The sequence below is a fragment of the Chiloscyllium plagiosum genome, unplaced genomic scaffold (genome assembly GCF_037043375.1).
Source record: "Chiloscyllium plagiosum isolate Xiang-an unplaced genomic scaffold, Cpla_swu_hap1 HiC_scaffold_35, whole genome shotgun sequence".
NCBI classification, from domain to species: domain Eukaryota; kingdom Metazoa; phylum Chordata; class Chondrichthyes; order Orectolobiformes; family Hemiscylliidae; genus Chiloscyllium; species Chiloscyllium plagiosum.
The window spans coordinates 45225226-45249642 of NW_028270173.1; positions in this window are offsets into that span (position 1 = coordinate 45225226).

The window sequence follows — 24417 nt, forward strand, 5'->3', positions numbered from 1 at the left end:
CTTCGCTCTCCACTAAACTTCCAATTTCGGTGTCATCTGCAAACTTACTAAGTGTACCTCTTATGCTCGCATCCAAATCATTTATATAAATGACAAAATGTAGAGGGCCCAGCACTGATCCTTGTGGCACTCTACTGGTCACAGGCTTCCAGTCTGATAAACAACACTCCACCACCCCCACTGTCTTCTATCTTTGAGCCAGTTCTGTATCCAAATGGCTAGTTCTCCCTGTATTCCGTGAGATCTAACCTTGCTAATCAGTCTCCCATGGGGAACCTTGTCGAACGCCTTACTGAAGTCCATATAGATTACATCTACTGCTCTGCCCTCATCCATCTTCTTTGTTATTTCAAAAACCTCAATTAAGTTTGTGAGACATGATTTCCCATGCACAAATCCATGTTGACTATCCCTAATCAGTCCTTGCCTTTCCAAATACATGTACATCCTGTCCCTCGGGAATCCCTCCAACAACTTGCCCACCACCGAGGGCAGGCTCGCCGGTCTATAGTTCCCTGGCTTCTCTTTACCATCCTTCTTAAACAGTGGCACCACGTTTGCCAACCTTCAGTCTTTCGGCACCTCACCTGTGGCTATCGATCATACAAATATCTCAGCAGGAGGCCCAGCAATCACTTCTCTCGCTTCCCACAGAGTTCTCGGCTACATCTGATCAGGTCCTTGGGATTTATCCACCTTTAATCGTTTCAAGGCATCCAGCACTTCCTCCTCTGTAATCTGAACATCAAATTATCCTTTTGAGACACAGTCCAAGTTTTTTAAAACAACATTATTTGAATTTTAATCCATATTTCTTTTTCCAACGGATGAAATTAACTGTGAGGATGATTAGATATAACGAAGTAAAGCTGGAGGCATAGTGCAGGCAGGTGTGATAGGCAACGGATACATGTGTGTATCTGCGCTTTTAAGGTCCATTCCCAGAAGTCGTCCTACCAATTAATCAGCTTGATTTCTCTGCTAACATTTGAATTTCTCTGTCTGCTGAATTACAGTAGTTAAAACTTGAAGCACATTTGTCAATTGTGTCACGACCTGCCATATGTTTTGTTATGGACCAGGTCAGCTCCCTCAGAATATTTTAAGAAGTTATCACAGAATCTAACTTTGTTATTTGATTTAAACAAGTGTACAGTGCATATTCTAGGAGAGATTCAGCTGATCAAACTGCTTAGTTTTAACAAAATAAAATTCATTTATAAGATTACTGAATGAAACATAAAGAACAGACAACCTAATACCAAACAACTTATCATACCCAAAACCCAACGGACTATCCTAACATAATGATGCTGTTGCAAAATACATGGAACAATCCCTATTAACATCCCTTAGCACAATAGGAAAGATCAAACAATTTCTTACAGGAGAGAAGTCAGAGAAAGGGGGAGACAGGTCCAGCATTGTTTCTTCACACATACATTGCTGCAATAAAACTAAACCAGAGTATTAGCTGAGGTGTGAGAACTGACCACTCCCTTTCATGATACAATTATTTTAAAACTTGAACGTCTTCTCTCTGAGGCAGTATATTTTAACTGTAAGCAAATTGTCCCTAAAATCCATCTGAATTCAGAGTTTTAGGAACCTGCTTTGTTTGCAACCTCTATGAAAAAAAGAAGGAACGCCTAAACGTGTTAAAGGAACAGCTTTGTCACAGTTTCGTGGTAAAATGGTTTGACGCCCATGTTATATGACTTCCAATAATCCCGTCAAGTTTGTTTGACTTTGCTACCGATAATAATAACGTTTCCCACTGCTGGTGGATATGAGCGAGTTTGATTTGTCCTACTGGAGCCGATATGTGTGGCCTAATACAAATAATTGTTCGTTGGTTGTAACATATGAAAGTCTCGCATGGGTGTTGTTTTAAGATTTTGTGATGCAGCATTCTCTCTTCCCTATAGGCAACATCGGTTATGTCAGTCTCCCGATCTCTACAGTTCGTTTTAAATGGATATTTGGATAGCAACTGCCCAAAATATTTGAAATTCATATATTAATGGCAGCACAAAACTATTTATTTTTGTCTAGCGAAGTTTATCTAGTGATACCTACAAGACATCCCTTTTCCTCAAAAGCACGGAGAAGAGAGAGATCATATGCATTCAATACTCCCTCTCAGGTAATGCCGACATTTTCCCCATCACAGACAATTAACCGAATGTGATTGTATGTAGCGATTTCGATCCTGAATAGCAGCCCCATAGCTTTTTACCCACAAAACCGTCATTAAATCAAATCTTGGTCAGTTACTGTAAATTTGGAAGATCGGTGTATTTCATTATTTTAAACAATACTTGATCTGTCTGTCGTTGATTCAAGATGGAAACTGTCCTTGCTTAGCAAGTTCGAAGTTTGATCATCCACTGTCCACAGATTTTGCACAGGATTCTATTGGTCTGTCTCTGTGATTCTCTATCTTTCCCTGGATGATATTGTATATGCTCTTCTCTCACCATTATATGTATTGGTCTACCTGATTCTCGTTTAGAACTCTCTACCACTGTGATCCCTCTGCCTGCCCACTCCCCATTACTTTGCTGACTGTCCAGACTAATTATATCCGGTGTCTGTGTAACTTTATTGGTTAAGTGGTTGAGTTCATTATCCAAATTACCTGCGTTGAGGGTAGTTTGACAATCTGCACCGTAAGTTGTTATCATATCATTGTGTGCCCTGCTTCTTGATCTCTCTGTGTCAATCAGTATTTTCTGTCAATGGATTAAATGCAAGTGTAATCCATAACATTGGGGAATGAACTACTCTGCCAGCTGAGGTCCAGACATCTAACACATCAGAACCAATTCGTTGTGTATGTTTTCATATCAGGTTCTGCCTGTGTGCATATAAACATATCCCATCTTGCAGTTTTGTTATAGTGCTCAGATAAACGTGTAGGCCTGCACTTTTGGTTAGTTGGCCATTTCCAATTTCGTGCAAGCGCCGTCACACAATTTCTATTCCTTTCTCTGGACCGATAGCCACATAACCTTTTTCCATATATCTGTCTGTGGAAAACCCCTGGCAGTCTCCTCTGGTAACAATCCTCTGAGCTCCAAATTGTCTTCCAATACACAACCATTGGTTGCACTACTCAAACATTGAGGAGTTATTGCGATGGACAAAAATGCCCCATCCTCACATTCGACTGCATTCAATGGGGCAAACAACTTACAGACTGCGATGTATATTTTCAACAATCACAACCTGACAATTCACGTGACAATGCTGCATATCATCACACTAGAGAAGGGGGACAGGTGAGATCTGTTATTATTCTTAGATAATATCTGACCTCGATTAGATACCTATCCACACTTCTGTAATTGTAGACATATGTTATAACTCCTGCTGAAAATGTGTTGCTGGAAAAGCGCAGCAGGTCAGGCAGCATCCAAGGAACAGGAGAATCGACGTTTCGGGCTTTGATAACTCCTTCTGGCATTGGTCTGGGAACAACCATTTCTTTCCAAAGATTGCATTAACCGACTTCTGCAAATTCCTCTTGCATCAGTCAATTGCCTGTGTCTCAGGCCTCACATTTTGCCCAAAATGGTTTATCCAAGCAAATGAATCCTCTACGTAGTGGCCCACAGACCATAATCAGTGAGAAAAAAGTCTCCTCCACAATAACCCACAACACCGGTGCTTTGCACGTCTGCATACTCACCTCCTTACTGTACTGCCTATGCAGTCAGCATTTTGTGGTCAAATTTTGCCCGAACTCTGTTTTTACATTCTCTGCTGACACGACCCGAAGTCCAGATCTCAAATAATAACGAGACAGTCTGAAGGAAAGTGATAGAGTGATTGGTGGCATGGTTCAAAGGTGTTACTAAAAAATACTCTCCCTCAACGTGAGCAAAGCGAAAAAAAACTGGTCATTGACTTCAGGAATCATGATGAAGGGCCCATTCCAGTCTGTGGAATGATGATTATGAACAATGTGTTGTGATCTATCCACGTCGATGCGATGTCCAAGAAGCACCACAATGCCTCTTCGTCTTTGAGACGCGAAAGAAATTCAGCATTTCCATAAAGACTCTTCATATGCTTTTTATAACTTCACCATGGAAAGCATGCAATCCGGAGGCATGTACAGTATTCCATGGCAAGTGCTCTGCCCAGGACCAGAAGAAACTATAGGAGTTTTGAATACAGCCCAGTCAATCACTCAAGCCAAACTTCGATCCATTGACTCTATCTATATTTCTTTTTGCCTAATAAAGGCAGTCAAAAGAATCAAAGACCCCTCCCTCCACGGTTACAAACCTTTGCTCTCTCTTGGTGCCTGGCATAAGATGCACTAGCTTAAATACATACAACAAACGGATTCAGGAACAGTTCCTTCCCCACTGTAATTCGTCTTCCGAATGTACCTCACAAATGTTGAATTTCATTTTGATCTCCCTCTTTCAGCACCTTCTCTGCAGCCTTAATATTTGCATTCTTTGCCCTATTCCATTACCCTCATGAACTTTGTATGATCTGTCTGCACTGCACGTTTTTCACTGTACCCAGGTACATGTGAAAATAATAAATCAAATCTAATCATCTAAAATGAAGTACCTCAGGTGATTTTATCTGTGCCTGTTTGTATGTCAGGGGTTACCTCAAATCTGATATTGGTAATCGAAATTTTGGATGAAGAGTTAGGCCAATGCATTAGTTTTTGACGATAAGATAAAAAATGGATAGAAAAATGAAAATGATTTTCATATGGATTATACTATAACGTCTGACAGCCTTGTACGAGAATGCACTGACAGTTCTGTTTACATTGGTAGCTGAACTTTATTGCAATATTCTACGAGTTAGGATTAGTCGAGCACCAGCGTTGGATTGCATTTTGTGTGTGTGTGCGTGTGTGTGTGTGTGTGTGTGTGTGTGTGTGTGTGTATGCGTGTGTTTGTCAGAGAGAGAGAGGAGGGAACATGGCGAATCGATTGGTCCACCCAGGTGGAAGGACTCTGCCTGCCAGGGAATTGCACTTCCACCAGTTCTCGATGAGATAATTGGAATGATTGCTTCTGTTGCTGGTCTGGAGTAACGAATAGGACACTTTCTTGGATAGAATGTCTCCAGATATCCATTTCTCTGATGGGGCTGCTGCGTGCAAAGGTGTGCCTTTCCTGGCAGGAATTGATGGGGCTAACTGCTGTTCAGTCCCCAAGGCTGAGGCGTCTGAATGAATGTTGCCCAGCATTCTGAACCGAATAGGTAATTGGGGCTAGTCTTTTGCCGGTGAGAATTTAGATTGTGTCTGGATTGAGGACGAGTCCGTGATCCAAACCAATATTCGGGTTTGGGTCCACTTCTGAGATCCACGGGAAACATGTGGAGTTTGTTGGCTGTTGCTTTGGGTTCGATCACTCTTTGACCGATGAACTTGGTTTTAGCTGTGTTGAGCAAAATTATGCAAACAGAGTGACTGATCTTAACGCCGCCCCTCCCACACCCCCAACCCCCAGATCCCACCAAGTGGGAACCTGAATATCTAGGGCAAAGGAATAATCCAAGCTGGAAAATGTGTTACATTGGATCTTATTTTACACACAGCTTCCTGTCAAATAAACCCTAGTTCACGTTTTTCTGTTTTACCATTCTGATAGCCACTCCTTATATGCGGTCTATACGTTTCGAATCGAATTTGTACTGTCAAGTCTGTGCCTATTAATGGTTCAATATATCTAATCGGACGTCTACTCATTAGAACGTGGGAAGAATCACACCGACTTAGAGGGTGATCTTCTAATGAGCGTGACTACAAAGGATGCAACTGCATTCTAGGTCGAGTAATTTCGCAAGTCAGAAATTGATGGGTACACTCAGCAGGCCTGGCAGCATCGGTGGAGAGAAAGCAGAGTTTATGGTTGGCGTACAGTGACGTGTCTTCAGAATATGTTTCTGATTTTGCTTAATATCTACTGGAGCTCCGACGTCCATTCTCCCTTATAAAAATCCTCAAAATATGTGAGAAAGGGAGATACACATTTGACAACGTTAAAACTAGTCACTGTAGGACACAAAAAGGCCAGATCTGTGGAGGTGTTAATTAGTGTTGGCAGCAAAATCGAGAGCACCCAACTGCATTTGTCAGGCATCTGTGGACACATTTCAACGGAGTCTTCAGTAACCTCGATCAGATTATGTTGAGAGTGTTGAGAGTGCAAATCACGGCAAATTAGACCCACACGATTGTTTTGCAAGGCACTGAGTCAGCGAATAAATCTGGCAAAAAAGAAGATTCCACAGATTAACAGCATGTGTTGCCGGTCCACGACTGAAATCACGTGATTTATCAACAGCACACAAGCAGGGTCATCAAGGGACAGAACCACGGCTGACAGTATTAATAGAGTCATCTTCTTTCAACTATTTGAACCCTGGTCATGCGGTAATGCAGCTTCACTCCTAATTCAAACACAGGCGGGATGTCTAAGAGTTCAAAGTGAAAAGAGTTAGCCTTTGGACTTTGAAAACAGTCCAGGGACGCCAATGGTGTCGTGCATTGATCACTACAAATAGTTTATGTATTAAAATACTTCACCCAAGTGATTTTGTTAGTGAGGATGCCACAGGGAAGCGAAATTCGTTTTGCAGTTCAACTCGATCTTCTAAACAAAATATTAATTCTTAAATGTACTATGTGAGGATTTCCAAAATTCTCACTGTATTCACTCTCTGTCGTGCTCTATCCGTCTGAGAAAGAATAATATTCCAAAAGATCCAAGTGTTTGAGCTCGGCCATTGACATCTCCTTCCTCTACAAAGTGAACCCCGTTGCTCAGGGCAGATATTCTCCTTGGTCTCAGATTGCCCCACCGTTTTCTGTTATGAATATTACACTGAGTCTTCAAGCTGGAGAGGAGGGGATTGAAGCGGGGGTGGATAGGAGGATTGGCATCCCCATGTGACTTATTTACTACTCTGCCCCAGACCTTCATGAACGTTCTGTAACCTTTGGCAAATGGGTCATGATCTCTTTTAAAAACATGCAATAGACTCATGGCAACACCATTAACTGTTGCCGCAGCTCCAGATTAAGCTTTCCAAACTATATCTTCAAATATCCGTGTGGGCATGCTAAAGCCAAGATACAATCGAACCGCCTTTTATAACTCTTTATCACTCATATACATGTGAATAAGTCACAGCGGCCCAGCATGTTTTCTGGGAAATTGTCAGAGCATTACCAGGCTCAATGGAACTCAACTATTAGCGATAGTGACTCAGAAAATATGGTGCTCTTTTTTACGTCCCTCAGCAGAAGTCACAAAAATAATGACTTTAAGAGACTTGTAATGTCAAGAAAACCACCTCTGTGTTCCCAAATAATAAGTCGTTGTGCAGAATTGCCTATGTCATCACATGTATAGTTGTTCTCAATTTTTGGTTAATGTTTAACAGATGATCATTGTTCGGCTTATGGAGACACTAAAGTCTAAGAAAATATTCACTGTTAAAATCTAAGCTTCAGGATCTTCACGCAATCAGAATGAATATATCATATATGAGGAGAAAGTGAGGACTGCAGATGCTGGAGATCCGAGTCTGAACGTGTGGTGCTGGCAAAGCACAATCGACCAGGCAGCATCCAATGAGCAGGAAAATCGACGATTCGAGCATGAGCTTTTCATCAGGAATGTGGTTCGTTTTCTAAATTAGGATGATGTCTAATTTGAGAACTTTAGACTGTTCCACTTGTCTGTTTATGAGGTTGGAGAAAGCGATACGGCCCGTAAAACTTTGTGAAAGACTTCAGTTTCTCCTGTGGATAGGAAACATTAACAATGCAGCGCCAGTCATGGAAGGAACAATTATTAAACTAGTCAATGCTGCTAAAATGAGCGTCTTTGTCCTGATGGTTTCGAGAATTCAGATATCATTCTGATTGCCTACGTAGAGGCAGGCAGAAAGTACCGAATGCTACTCCGGCATTCTGTTATTCCTGCTTTAAATTATTGAGCTCACAGCAACTACCACGTGCATTGCACATACCTCTGCAGCCTCAAAGTCAGCATTTTGCAGTTTAATTTACTGTTTGCAATTTTGGAGAAGATTTGTAGCTCAGGTTGAGGTTCAGGTTGTAGGTTTTGTCGCTAAGCTGGAAGGTTTGTTGTCAGATGTTTCATCACCATGCTAGGTAACATCATCGGTGAGCCTCCAGTGAAGCACTGATGGTATGTCCCGCTTTCTATTTATGTGTCTTGGTCTCTTAAAGTGAGTAATACCATTTCGGGTTATTTTCCTCAGAGGTTGGTAAACGGAGTCCAAATCGATGTGTTTATCAATGGAGTTCCAGTTGAATACGAGCCTCGTGGAATTCGTGTGTGTGTCCATGCTTAGGCTCTCCTCGGATGGATGTGTTGTTCCAGTCGAAGTGGTGCTCTTCTTCACCTGTATAAAAGGATACTAGTTATAGTTGGTTATGTCCTTTGGTGTCTAGTTCTTGTTCCTGTAGCCTGGTGGCGAGTTTTCTGTCTGTCCGGTGTAGTTTTTCTTCCATTCCTTACATTTCATTTGGTAAATTACATGGGTTTTGGTGTTTGCTTGTGTAGTGTCCTTTAGTTCATCAGCCACTATTTAAATGTGTTGGTCATCAGCCAATGTTTAAGTGTGTTCATAGGTTTGTGGGCTACCATGTTGCTAAGGGGACGAAGTCGTCTGGTAGAGATGTCATTGATGTGTGTTAATGTAGCTAGAGTATATGGGCGTATTTTGTCTTCTTGTTTGGGTTTGTTGTTTAAGAATCAGAGGACTGTGTTAATTGGGTGCCCGTTCTTCTCGAATAGGTATTTTTCTTCTGCTCGTAGTTCCTGGGTACTACAGTGTGCTGTGTCCTGTTTAAATAATGTCCTGATGCAGCTCCGTTTGTGGATGTTATGATGATTGCTTCTACAGTTAAGTATCTGGCCTGTGTGTGTGGCTTTCTGTAGATTCTGGTCGGGCGTTCTTCATTAACTGTTCGTTCATTTACTGTGTTGTAACTGTGATTCCAATGTTAATTTCAGGATCACTTCACCGTTAAAGGTTTTTTTATTTTTAATGTGCAAATAGTCGCAGGTTTAATAATCCGGTACACAACATAATAACAGCTTTCTGTGACGAGAAAGCACTGAGGAAATATTTTACCGAACATTAATTTTACCCGTTAAAAGCCACTTGAGTTTACTGACAAGCACAAAACTTTCGATATCTATTCAATGAGATGGAGAATTCAAGGGTCTGGAATGGTGATAAAAAATGAATTACGGTGCCCATTAAACTGATCCACCAATTTACATTCACCTGCATTCGACGTGTATTCAATTATATTGGTTTCAGTAGTTACCAATTGCATTCGGTACTATGTTAACTCCGTACAAAGTCACTTCAAATTCAGAATAGTTGATAGAAACAATAAATTGATCAGGGAAATTATTTTTGTTCATACTTTATGAGTCTTTTTAGATCTGTTTTCTTTATCACATGCCACGAAGCTTGCTAATCAGAGGGTTAGATAAGGAGAAGTGGATGTAGGTTTGCTCGATGAGCTGGAAAGTTTATTTTCTCAGCAACAAACCCCACAAAGCAGACAAAACATGTCCATGCGCCCTAGCCACTCTCCCCGACATCAAATACATTTTGGAAATGTCTGCCAGACGACTCAGATCTCTTGGCATCATGGTAGCCCACAAAGCCACCAACACACTAAAAAAGCAGCTAATGAACTTGAAATACCCTATAAAGACCCTTGAAAGACAACAAACAAAAGTAATGTCATTTATAAAATATCTTGCAGGAACTGTAACAAACACTACATTGGACAAACAGGCAAAAAATCTAGCCACCAGGATACATGAACTAGCCACGAATAAAAAAATTATCCATTCTCACTAGTATCCTTACATACAGATGAGGAAGGACAGTACATCCAGTGGGATAACACATCCATCCTAGCACAAGCCAAATAGAGACACACACAAGAATTCCAAGACCTTCCAACCGGAACTCTATCGATAAACACATTGACTTCGATCCTATTACTACTCCCTGAGATAAAGTAAAGGAAAGGACATCAACACAGGAAATGACACCACCAACCCAAGGAAACCTAAACACATAAATAGAAAGCGGGCCATGCCGCTAGTGCTTCCTTCTAAGGCTCACTGATGATGTTAGCTAGTATGTTGACAAAACGTCTGAAAATGAACTTTCTAGCTGAGCGAGCAAACCCAAATCCAGAACCTCAACCTAAGCTACAAATGTTCTGAAAACTAACTAATAGGGTGGACAGTGATAGCCCTTTTCCTCGGATGTCGATGTCTGGTGTGAGGGGGCATAGTTTTAAACTGAGGGGCGATAGGTAGACGACAGATATCAGAGGTAGTTTCTTTACTCAGACAGTAGTAGGAGCGCAGAACTCTCTGTCTGCAACAGTAGTAGACTCACCAACTTTAAGGGCATTTAAATGGTCACTGGATTATCATATGGATGAAAAGGGAATAACATTGGGCGGCACGGTGGCACAGTGGTTAGCACTGCTGCCTCACAGCGCCAGTGACACGGGTTCAATTCCCGCCTCAGGCGACTGACTGTGTGGAGTTTGCACATTCTCCCCGTGTCTGCGTGGGTTTCCTCCGGGTGCTCCGGTTTCCTCCCACAGTCCAAAGATGTGCATGTCAGGTGAATTGGCCATGCTGAATTGCCTGTAGTGTTAGGTAAAGGGGTAAATGTAGGGGAATGGGTGGGTTACGCTTCGGCGGGTCGGTGTGGACTTGTTGGGCCGAAGGGCCTGTTTCCACACTGTAAGTAATCTAATCTAATCTAACATAGGATAGATAGGCTTCAGATGGTTTCTACACGTCGGTGCAACACCGAGCGCCAAAGGGCCTGTTCTGCATTCTATGTTCTAAATCTGCTAATGGTTACATAACGAAAGAGCTGCGCTGCTGACATTCAAAGGAAGGCTCAAGTTGTTTGGTTGGGAGGAAACAGTTATGTTTTGAACCTTTCTTTTAATGCATGAGAAAGGGTCCAACATATTGTCATTTACCAGACCGATTGATGTAAGGTCCGTGAGCTTTGCTTTCCCATGAAGGTTGCTTTGGGAATAGAGTTGCATTTTGACATAACTGAAATTAACAGGTATAGTTCGCTTTTCGCAATCCAGCACAAAGTGATGGAGTAAATAAAGATCAAAATCCCTTTGGCTTATCACACAGAAAGATAAACTGGGTGTTGCGTTTGACTTGACAAGCCTCACTTTACTTCAGAGCTAGTTTAACCTAACATATGCCGGAGATTAAATCTACTGGTTATATCTGACAGTTCAGCAGTTAACGTCTACCATTGCAAGAAAGGAAAGAATGCAAATAAAAGAATTAACTTGGACCAGTATAGATTAGTTAATAGACAGAAACCAGAGAATTTGAATAGATATGCTATTATCAGCTTGGTAGCCATAATAATGAAGGAGCAAAAATATTTCAGAGTATTTCTCAAATGGTGAGTGTTAGGAAAGGACGGATATCCTAATATAATTTAGTTCTCCTTGTTAATAAGTCACTGAAAGCTAGCATGCACAGGCAGAAAGAAAGGTATGCTGGGCTTTATCACAAGACAATTTGATTACGGAAGGAAAGGATTTTGCTGTTTTCGTATAGAGCACTGTCAATACCATTGCTGCAGCACTGTGCGCTTTTTAATCACATTGAAGATAGGATGCGCTGGCAATGAAGGAGGAATGCAGCAGATGGTCAGCAAACAGTTTCATCAGCTGTTGAAATTGCCCATTAAGGAGATATTGAGACAAATGGAACTTTATTGTTTGGAGATTAGAACAATGCATGTCAAAATCAGAAACATGCAAAATTCTTAAAGGGCAAGCGATTGTAGATGTTGATAAAAAAGTTTCCATTTACGGTTGACATTCGAATCAATAGAGTTATTTAGGAATCAGGAAGATATTCATTCACAGAGTGATAAGTTTTATTGGAGCTCATTACGAGAAGGTGTTGTGAAGCTTATTAATCAAGCACTCCATGACCGAGAATTATAGACTTTACATAGTTATTAATGACATCACGCAAATGGGCATGGTTTGAAAACATTGAATTGCGATAGCTGGTCAGTTATGATCTAGAATGCATTGAGGAACAGACAAGACCTCTTCAAAATATGTTAACAAGACAGCCCAGACCCTAACATTTTACTTACTTTAAAGGTATGGTGTTGTGTTCCAGATGCAATTCTATTCGTAAAACCACTCATCTTTAAGCAAGACGTTCCGTATATATTCCGTATATCAAAATGTGTGGTGCTGAAAAGGTACAACAGTTCAGGCAGCATCCCAGCAGCCGGAAAGTCGTTGTTTCTATCACGTCTCTCCACTTACCCCATCATACCTGATGAAGTGCTTATGCCCGAAACGTCGACTTTCCTGTTCCATGGATGCGGCCTGACCTGGTATGTTTTTACAGGACCATACTTATCCATTATGATCACCCAGCATCTGAAGTCCTCACATTATCCTAGACACTTTGCATTAGCACAAATGTTAATCGACAACAAGAGAAGGAAGTATTTGCAAACGTGAACTCGATTGGAAAACTGAAGTGAATCATAGGTTATTTGGCTTCAAAACAGCAAATGTTCCATTGTTGTGCACATGACAGTTCACTTTATTCAATGACGAATTTAAATGAGCTGAAGGCATTTTTATGCCGATTTCTGAGAGTTATTCCTGCATTCGAGTGATTGGTTTTTGATCCAAGCTCGGACAGGGTTGACTTATATTGTTTACAGTCGAGCTGATTACAGTGTGTCCTGGTTGAAACACGTATGAAGATGAAGGACATTTCAACAAATGGGAACATCTGGATCTTGAGGGGAGCTGTTTAAAAATGAATTATCACCCATTTAAAAATAATCCTAAACCCAACCTGGAATCAGAGACTTTGTTCCCACACAATTCCACAATTCATTATGACCCAGAGCAGTCTGCACCACCACCCCAGCTATACACTGCAAAGCACATTATGAAGAGAACCTCGTAATTAAATTCTTTTTTTTCTTCAATTCGTTTGATCGACATCTAAGCTTTAATGAAAACACACTTTATTCTGACCACACAGTTAAAATCCAACAAAAAGACGAATTGGCATAGCTTTACCAAATAAAACACTAAACAATGCAATGCATTATTTAATAATTAATCATCCACTTTTCCAGTATCGGCAGCCTTCCACAAACATAACCTTGTCAAAGGCAATTCAAAAAGTTATTATTTTCATGCACTGTTTCTCTACAGTCTAGCAGAAAGAAACACCGAAAGTAGCATCCTTACGCTTTTGATTTTTAAGTGGAAACTTCAGTGACCATATTATCAGTTTAACAAGTGCATTCTGTCATTGATTTATTTCAAAGGGATCGTAAAGGTAGAGGTGTGATATGGCTGGACATGGCGAACAGAAGTTGCCAATGTCAACAATCAGAGGAGCCCATTACGTTTTAAAAAACACATTTGCATAATTAAAGGGAAGCGGCCAGTTCTCCCAGATCGGATTCATCCTCATTTTGTTTTATTTTAGCAAAAAGTCAAGAAAACTGCTGGTAGCAGAGAAGCAGCTGCAGTGAATACAGGGACTCCATGCTTCAACAGGGGTCTTGCCAGAACTTTCTCTCTGTAATCTGTTCTACCTCTAAAACCTGTGTTTGAATTATCTATTTGGCAAGAGATGTGTTTATATGATGTTGCGGGAATTGGAACAGTCATTAAGTTGTGTTAGGTTCGGTCGGGTTTTCAAATAAGTTCATTTCTTCTATTTTTTCTTCTTCGAGTTACAACCGCAGTGTGTGAATAAAATCTGTTTTGCTTAAAGCCAAGTGGTTTGACCAGCTGTATCACACCTGGAATATTCACTCTGCATCTGTCATTATTTTTTTTTAAAAAATCCGTTGGTCTCTGGGCTATCATCTTAAAATGATTTGAGGGAATCTGGCCTGATGCAAAACACTTCGCTGTATAAGACTTTACTGCTACGCCAGATAACTCAAGCCTTCTCGTCCCGCAGCCAGGAAAAAACCCTACTCAACTAACTGAAAGAAGAACTGAAGTCAAGACCTGTGTCTACCTTACCCTGCCACTCAAACCTCTTTTCTCTTTCTTTAAGATATTCAGCAATGGAGAACCCAAAGCTGTTTACCATTTGATGGATGAATGAGGCATTTTTTCACCACTGTGACAGCACCTCTTAGGAAGAGAAACAGAACAGAACGTATCTCTTAAATCTCATAATCTTGTGCATAATTCTATGTATGTTTGTAATGGCTTCTCAAATGTTAACAAAACGATTCTACTGCATTGCCAGATCCCAATATTTGAACATTTGTTGGTTTCTTCCTTGGGGAATGTGTTTATCTCTTTCGGCAGGTAATCAATATCTGCACATAAAAATCCATTATGTCCTCAGAAATGCTTCTCCAACTAAGTTATTTGCAAATTCCTCTAACGGACGTTGCAATGCCGTTTGACTTCCTACGTGTTGGTTCTGTTTGCAAATTAAACTTCTCTTTTATGCCAAAGCAGCAGGACAACTCTGAACACGATCATTTCATCGACTGTAAATATTCAACAGTATCCAATGGCCTTTTAGGTTTGCTGTGGATTTGAATAACCACATGACTCATTCTGGAGTTGACATCTAAACGTGCTGAAATCAGTTTGTGTCCGAATACTGGTTTATTTCCCCATCACACGTTGTGTAACATATCAATCGAAAATGGCATTAAGGGTTAATGTAATATGAGTAAAATGTACTTGATGGAAAAAGAAATGCGTAAGTACAAATTTTTTGAAAGAAGATAGACTTGGTGCGACAAAAGGATGTTTTGCAGTGAAACCTAGACTTAGTTTTTGCCATCAAGCACAGAGGAATTTTGAGAAACGTACTCAGAAGACGCAATTCAGCGTGCAACAAATAATCCAATCTGCTATTAATATTGGGGACTTCTCGGAGATTGCTGAACTTCACCTTTGGACTGGATTCACGGCTGGTGACATGGAAGTGGCAATTAAGATCGAGCATCAGTTACCAGGACTCAGTGAAATGCAAATTCTTGTTTCGAAAAAAGTTCACATTGCAGAAGAGGAATCCCAGAATGCACTAAAAATATGAACGTGGATAAAACTCTGGGATCTGCTGTAGTGTATATCAGAACGTTGTGAGAAGAAATGGAGGAATTTTCATGGCCCCTTGCAGAAATATTTGTATCATCTATAAATATTAGTGAGATGTTAGATGATTGGAGAGTGGCTAATGTTGTGCCTTTGTTAAAGAAATAGTGTAAGGGGAAGCCTGGGAAATATAGAACTTGGAGATTGACTTCGTTGTTGGAGCCGATTCTGAAAGATAAGATTATATCCATTTGGAGAGGAAACTTAAGATTAGGGATCAGTCAGCATGATTTTGTCCGAAGAAATTCGTGCCTCAAAATTGATTGGTGTATTTGAGGAAGCAAAAAAGAAGATTGATAACTGCAGAGCGGTAGACATTCAGAAGGCCATCATGTACTAAAAGTATATCTTGATCTGTTGGGTCAATGGGCTTAAGATTGGCAAATGACATTTAATTTAGATAAATGCATGGTATGATATTTTCGTAAAACAGGCAAGGATACAATTATTAAAAACAGGGCCTTGGGCAGCGTCGTGAACAGAAACCTCGGGCTTCCAGTACATAATTCCTCGAAATTTGTGACCTAGTTAGGCAGAGTGGTTCAGAAGGCATTTAGCAAGTTTGCATCAATTGCTCAGAACTTTGAGTACATGAGTTGGGATGTTTTGTTGGGATTGTACGTTGATTAGGCCTCTTCCGGAGTATTGTGTCCAGTTGTGGTCATCCTGTAATAGTGATGATTTTATTACGTTGGACGGATATTTTACACCGTTCCTCACAGGGGAAGGCACAAAGTATCAATAAAATCAGCAAGATGGTAATAGAACAAATTTCTTGAACCATCTCTAACAAAAGGAACATGGTGTTTTCAAACAGGCAAGACCAAGGGGAGACAAATCAGCAACTGACACAAGGTTTTAAAAGAAGTGGTTACAGAGTGACAGGTGGGCACTGTGTGAAATATTCCATAACTCTCTGGACGGCAGGAGTGTTCCAGCAAAACTGGAGAAGCTCCAATGTGGCGTCTGCCTTCAAGAAGGGAGTGTGAGTTATTCATGAAGGAATTGCAGGTTATTTTAAAAGGCTCACCGCAATCAGAGTCAACGTGTTTTGCGAAAGGGGAGTTATGGTTTGCACTGTAAAATCATGTAAAATATTGCAGCACATTTCCTGAGAACAAAACAAGCAGATTTCACAATTTGGAACTGATACACAATGTTTTGGGCTCTGCAGAATTTTTCAATATGGGTTTCAATATAACAAAATAGAGGTTCTTACACAAGACAGTCTCATAATATGACAGAAAATATTTTGGATACACTTTGGCTTGGTTAACACAGAAAAGATGGAAAGCCAGGATGAGTGGGTCTTTATCTGATTAAAGAGATGTATCTACTGGAGTACCACAAGTATCAGTCCTATGGCATCAGCTATTTACAATCTTTATTGTTGATTTGAAACGGGGTATGAGTGCATATATATCCGAGTTTGTGGATGACACAAAATTATGTGGGAGAGCAGGTGGCAGTGAGGATGTAAGGAATCTGAAAGGAGATATCGATAAGGTCTGTGAGTGTCAAGTAATTGGCAGCTGGAGTCGACTGTAAAAAAAAAAAGCATGAGATCTCAGAACCAAAAGGCAGTCTATCATTGAATGGTGAGGACTCGAGAAAAGAGGTGCTGTAAAAAGGGAATTAGTTTTTCCTGTGTATGAAACAAAACGTTAACACGCTGGTGCAGCAAGTAACTAGGATGAAACATTAGGTTGATTCTTGGAATCAAAGTGTTGATCTATCACGCACACCTAAAATGTTGAGACATTTATTCATTGCAGTTGAAGTGAATGGGGGTGATCTTACTGTACAATATACAGAGTGGGCTTGACAAGGTTGATGTTGAGAATGTGGTTTACTCCTGGGCAGAATCTTGAACTCGGGGGCGTAGATAGAGAATAAAGGATATTGATTTCATTTAAGACATAGAGAAATTTCTTCTCTCAGGATGCAGTGAATTCCCTCACGGAGACAATTTCGAAGCTGGGTCATTGAAAGTCGTTTCAGAATGGGTGGATTGGTTTTTGACATATGGGTGAGTTGAGGGATACAAAGGGTTGGCAGGAAAGTGGAGTTGAGCCCTGGAGTAGATAAGCCAAATTGTTATTGAATGACAGGGCAGGCTGTAGGGGCCGACGAGAATACTTGTGATTCTATTTCTTATGTTTTTAGGTTCAGTTATTGGAAAGTTACTCGTTATTTTCCTGGCAGTTGGGTTGTGCATTCAGGGAGAACAGAGGATTTGGTTGAGCTAACCCTGGGTGTGGCATGGGAGCTATATTCACAGTGAATCTGGGTCGTAACATGACCTCCACCTGGAGCAGAAGTTGCAGAGAGGGGAAGCCTGGATACAGGGATTGTGGGGACGATGCTCTTTTTGACCCAGCCTGAAATTTCCCAGTACATTTTCTCAAACTACCCCGAACTATCAGAGGGGACTTGATCTGCTCCTGTGTTGTAGGTATGAAGGCTGAACGGAACATCAGAACATAGGTTTGAGGGGCACGACTAGACCATTTGGCACTTTGACACTACTCCACCAATAAATAAGATCACGGCTCATCTCATTGTGGTCCCAGATTCACTTTTCTGATTTGCTAGTCCATCGAAAATCAAACTAAAACAGTTTCAATATAATATAAATATTCACCCATCACAAACTTCTAGTAAAGAGAACTCCTATTTGAATGAATTCCCACTTTGTGAAACTCTCCTTTACCCTCTTCTGACCAAGGTTGGAGAGGTCACTGTTTCCTCTTCAAGTCCCACTCCTCCACTGCTCACAACAGATTCTAAATGCAGCCAGGTCGGTGATACAGCCAATGCTACAGAGTTGATTGAAAGTACAGTTGCGACTACATTATTTGTCTTAATTCTTTTCTTTTCTTCAATTTATTACGGAGATGAGGAAATTTATTTTTATTTCTTAAAGTATTGTGAAACGTTTTGGTTTGGAACTCCCTTCCGCAGATCGGATCGGATGCAGAAATATTGAATGTTATTGCGACACCGACAGACAGACTCAGGAATAACAATGGACAGGAATATACTGTGTGGGGGGAAAGCTGACAGTGGGACAAAATGAAACTGCATAATAGCAGATCATCCAAAAATACAATGCAAGATGAAATGGTAATGTAGATAAAATTTTAAAATGCGAACAGCGATTCAGTAAAGTCACCATCGTCCCAGAGAACCATGTGCTGTTCTCTCATTAGAGAGAGTACTCGTGGTGGTTTAACCCGAGGGTCACCACACCTCGGATGAGGGGGTGAGCTTGAGAAAGGGGGCCCTTTATGCTAACCTATAACAGTGTAGGGAATTGAACCTGCTCTACTAGCCTCCCTCTACATCACACACCAGTCATCCAGCCAACTGAGTGGGAACTCCTACAGAGAGGAATTTTAACAGACAAAGGACAATAGAAACTTTGGTAAGCAGGAAGAAGCTACGAGTCAGACAACTTTCAAGATAATTGCTGAGGACAAAAGGGAAAAGTTCTCTGCTAGAAATTGCATTTTATAATGAGACAAATGCTTCGATGCAGTCTTTGGCTGAATACAATCAGATGTGACAAGTGAAATAACCAGAATTACTGATTGTAACTGAATATTGTTGACCATGAAATAAGTAGATATTTTTGATTTGTTGGTTTCAAGTGTGCTTCTGCTTAAATAAACAAATTGCTGTAATAAATTGTTTAGATAGTCAGTCCTCATGAGAAATAGCTCCTGAAGACGTGCTTGAAGGAATCCAATGAACATGCGTATGAGTGTTGTCGATTCAGTCTATTCATACTTGTCCTGTGTTGTTAGCATCTCTTTAGACCGCAGGAACTGCACTGAGCTAGGTGGTGAGCTCAGGCCATGGTCGGTGGGTCCGGTAGTGTGGCCTCTGGGAACAGAATGGTCCACCTCTGTACGAGCCAATCCACCAGAACCTCCGTGCCCCTGTTGACAAAATCGTGGTGTAATTTTCCCTGATCTGCCATGCTCAGGACAAACTGTGCAGGTCAACTTCAAACCGAGAAAGCTCAACTGTGTTCGCATTGGCCTTTTAAAGATGGCAGCAGCGCCAGGGATCACCGAATATCCAGGGGTATCTCGGTGATGGTGAGTACCTCCAGCCATGATGGATAGGAGAACCAGGCTGGCATTGAATGAGAGGGACACCATAGGTTGGGTAGATAGTTAATGAGGTGAGTTCTGGACGATAAAACCAGGAAATGGCTCGGCCTCATGCAGACGATGCCTTTGTCACATTCAATGAAAATGACACTGTGTCAAATTATTGTTAGATTCAGCCAAAAAAGTCGAAGACTCTCCTGGCCCCGCTCCCATTTATAAAGCTGCAGAACAAATACTCATCCAAAACTCTCCATCGTCTTTACTGACATCAATATGCTGTTCATCCAATATTCCTGGGAACAGTGACCCATAATGCAAGATGCAATCAAAATGTTTTAATTTCAGAAGATTTAAATCTACGATCACATCTTTCTCTGAAGTTCTCTCTCAATCTACCCCTCTCTTTTAAACAACCTCTTCCTTTTGATAGTATTTAAACTGATTCCCTGGCTTCTCTCTGGCAGTGATTTTCACACCCACAACACAATTGAGAAAAAGGAGTTTTAAATGGATGGTAGCTGCACATCCTGTCACTTTCAGCAAGGAGTGCAATTTCCCCACGCTCAACAGTGGTCTAACACAGTGTTCCTAGCAATGTACTGGGGTGGTCTACACAGATTAATACGTTGGGATGGTAACTGCGACAGATTTACGGATCCATTCACTCCACAGCTCCCCCAGCTAAACAGTATGTAGTCTATGTTTGTTGAACAATGCAATGATGTGGTCTGCACAGCACCCCGTGCTGAACACATTATATAGTGTAGGTTTATAGATCAATGCACTGTTGGAAAGGTACGTGGTGAGCAAGTGAACCCTGCACAGTGTTTCATCCTGGACAAGTTGCTGGCTTGTACTGAGTAGTACACTAGCCTGGTCTTCACAGTGCTCCATGGTGAACAGATATCTCATCTTGGCTTATAAATGTCCGGGCTGGATCTGTGAGGTGGATTGAGTATCCAATGTAATTCCTGACATAACTACCACTCCTCCACCTCGGCCCATTCCGCTGTTCACTCTTGTTATGGGTCAGAGCAGAACCCCTCAAATAAATCGAGAAGATAATCTCGACCCGAACATTTTCTTATTCTAAAGCTAAATGTGAGGTGTTGTGTTTCAGATACAAATCGCTGGGTCAAAATATTTGACATTAAGCAAAACACGGTTTATTCAAACACTATAGGCAAAATACAACAAAAGGAAGAGGAACTTGGAATAACTTAATTCTGTCGGAAGACTTAACACAGTGAGACGTTATTTAACGACTAAACAATAATTGTTCTAATACAGTAACATCCCATAAACACCCACTTGTCAAAAAGCAAAGTGAGAAAACAGATTGCCTCACATGCAGTTCCCCCAATCCAGGAGGAAATAAAATCTAAAGACAATTCTGAAAGAAATCTCCAAGAGAGAGTGTAGCAGCCTGGGGAGATTTACTACCTTCCAACTCTGCTGACACGCCAGCAATAACTGTCGAAAGATAAACTGAGGACCTTGCTTCTTGGAGAGCTTGATAATCACTCCATAGGGGAGAAAATGAGGACTGCAGATGTTGGAGATCAGAGCTGAATATGTGTTGCTGGAAAAGCGCAGCAGGTCAGGCAGCATCTAAGGAGCAGGAGAATCGACGTTTCGGGCATGAGCCTGAAGAAGGCCTCATGCCCGAAACGTCGATTCTCCTGCTCCTTAGATGCTGCCCGACCTGCTGCGCTTTTCCAGCAATACAATTTCAGCCCATCACTCCATAGGACCAGGCCGCAGCTGCAATGACCACAAGGAACAGACCGTTTTCCCACTGCCTACGCCATTGTCGTAGCATCTCAAAAGTGCCTAACCCGATGTAAGCCATTACATTTTGGGCAGAAAAATGTTGAAGTTAAACATAAATACATAAAACAAAAGGTTGCAGCAGGCCTTGTGAATCAGACATCGACGACCCTCGGGAGCTGAGTAGTTTCCAGTCTGCCAAAACAAGTAGAATCATCGAGCTTATGAAGAGAAAGGATAATCTCTCTCCCTCACCCCTAACTTTATAATTGGAGATATGCCATAAGCCCAATACCATCGATGTCAACATCCTACCTAGACCAAGTATTATTGTGACATATAAGGGTTGTAGTGAAAGGTGTTAACTGGAACTGTTTGTTCAGTGACTGTGATTGATTCAGTCTCCGTGGACCTAAATGTATAACAGCAGGGTTTCTGCCTTCCATAACTAAGGGGCTTCTTTCAACTTGTTATACCACATTATTCGGGGCAGCGTCATAATCAAGATTGCGATCAGCAGCTGCAGAGAGAGGGAGAGGAACAGTCTTCAAACATTAGAGTGGAATATTCCAAACTGGATCAGAATCTGAGAATATTAGACTGGAATGATCCAACAATGGATCAGAATCTGAGAACAGTGGGCAGGAATGTTATAACAATTGACAAGAGTTTGTCCTTAGGTCTTTCCTATCTTTCCGAGGATTGGCCAGGTTTACACTTGCGGATACGAGCTGTACTGATGATTATTCAGGCGGGTTACTATCCCATCCTCGCTATCGTTGGTGTTCCTGGTAAGTCTATCTCTGTCAATTCTATAAACGATGGTGAAGATTATTGCTACATCGGTTATTTATATTGAGAAAATACATAAAATGTTATCTTCAGTTTCAATCACAAACTCACTTAATTTCCACGAATTTCATACTCCTCACTCATAAATATCTAATGAGGAACGAGGCTGTTCAGAACCTTGAGTCTCTTTTTCACCCTGAACTATTTTCTGTCTCCGTGTTCTCTCTGTCATCAAACCTGCCTACACGCACCTCCATAATATCTCCAGCCTCCACCTCTTTCTCAGTGCTGTTGCTGAATGAGCCGACATCTATCCCTTTCTTAACTTCAGATTTTATGGCTCCAGTTCTTTTCTCATCACTCTTCCACGTTACAAATATTTTGAACACATACTTGTACTTGTCTCGACGGTTACGTCACAACAGGGACTCCGTATGAGAGTAATAATATCACTGGGTGTGTAATTCAGAGGACAGGATATGACTCTAAAGGCATTCTTGCAAATTCTACCACAGCTGATGACAGAACGTAAATTCGAATGACAGATATTAAAATGAAACCCAATTTCACCCATGGCAACAATAAACCATCAGGATTTCTTTTATTACTTCTTTGGTATAGAAACTTAACATTATTGCCCAGTCTAAGGTAAGTGTGACTTCAGACCATTAACAATTTGATTGCCTCCATATTGTCTTGACAAATGCTCTCGCAGTCAAGGGCATTTACTGATGGACAACAAATGTTGTCCTTGCCAGTGATGCTGACATCCCGTGAGACAACAACATTAAAGGTGAAATAAAGCAAGACATTGTCGATAATGGAGATCGGAAACAAAATTCTCCAGCGTCTGAAAGTGTTGGAGAATCACAGCAGGGACGGCATTCTCTGTTGGGAGAAACACAGAATATTTTGCAAACCAGTGAGCCTGTATCAAAACTGAAACGAACTGTGAATTCTCCAGTGAAAGAGAGAAAGAGACAGAGAGAGAGAGAGGAAGAGAAGCAAATGGATTGCTGATAATGAACTGGAAGGAAAATAGAATGGGAAGCTATTCTAACATTTCCACTTTTACCATATTCTGAATAATCTATTCATTTAAGGATGTCTCTATTTAAAGTAAGTCATGTTCCCGCTGACTCTGTTCTCTGAGTGTGGTGATCAATTCCATTGGCAATACTGGTGCTGCTGTTATAGCTGCCATGATACAGAGAAAAGTGAGGTTACATTGTCAACTGCTTCTTTGGAGAGGGGAACGGTTATTGTGGGACTGTGCCGAGGTGCAACTTCTTTTTCAGCCAGGAAGAGAAACTTGACATGCTCCCATCATTGGAAAGTCAGTGGAGGTCCTCTGGACACTTTACTGTCGTTTGTATTGTCAACTGTTGCATTCATTCAGGGAGAACCGGGAGTCTGGTGACCCCACTCTGGTCACTGCCTTTACAGAGTGCCTGTGTCCATGGTAAACAAATAGAGCAGAGACTACACAGAAAGGAAGCTCCATAAACAGGAAGAATCAGGACACTGCCAGGTCAGTAGGATTTCCAGGAACATTTGTCTAATCTGGACCCATTCCACGAGTAAAGTATGAAACCAGCTTGTTTCAAAAATGAGGTGGTAACTGAGCTGTGTCTCTTCCTTCAATATAACCTCTCGCCTCACACCAGGGACGGGACTGTGCTGAAACTCAGCATGAAGCGAACTGAATTGACTCTGGAACGTTCCAGGCAGGAGTGGGTAACATTTCCACTATCTCTGAAGTGTAGTCCTCCAATGTATTCATTAGCTAACTGACACCATCTGCCCGCTTAGAGGAATACATTGGTCTCATCTCAACAGGGCAGGTACAGAAAGAAAGTTTAGAAATACTAGCGAGCAGAGTGACAGGTGACAATGAGGAATTGCAGTAATTAGAATTAATGAAGAGTATGCTTTTGAAAATCTAACTGAATTGAAGCTTGTTAAGTTGATATCTCCCAAACTTCTGAGGAAGTGGCAATAGAGCTAGTGTGAGAATTGCTGATTATTCTTCAAAGGAGGTTAGATTCTGAAAAGGATCTTGCAGACTGGAAAGCAGCCTCTAGTGAACCTCAATACTTAAAACAGGATGGAGAGTAAAAAAGAAAACTAAATAGTGGATAGCTTGATGGCAGCTGTGAGAAAATCATTGGAAACTTTTATAAGAAATGTGACAATTAAACACTTGGATAATAATGATATAATTTGGTAGAGTCGGCTTAGGTTCAGGAAAGGGAAATGATCTTTGATAAATCTGCTGGACTTTGTGAAGGTTTTCCATTGTGACTTCGTCAGTTGAGAACCACTGCGAGTGGAGTATTTGAATTTTCAGAAGATGTTTGACATGGTCGAATACAGGTGAGTGGATCAAGTTAGAGTCCATGAATAGCTAGAGATGGAATTTACAGAATGGATTAAATACTGGATAATCGTTGGATAATGAATAGAGTAGTATTTTTTTCTCTGGACTGA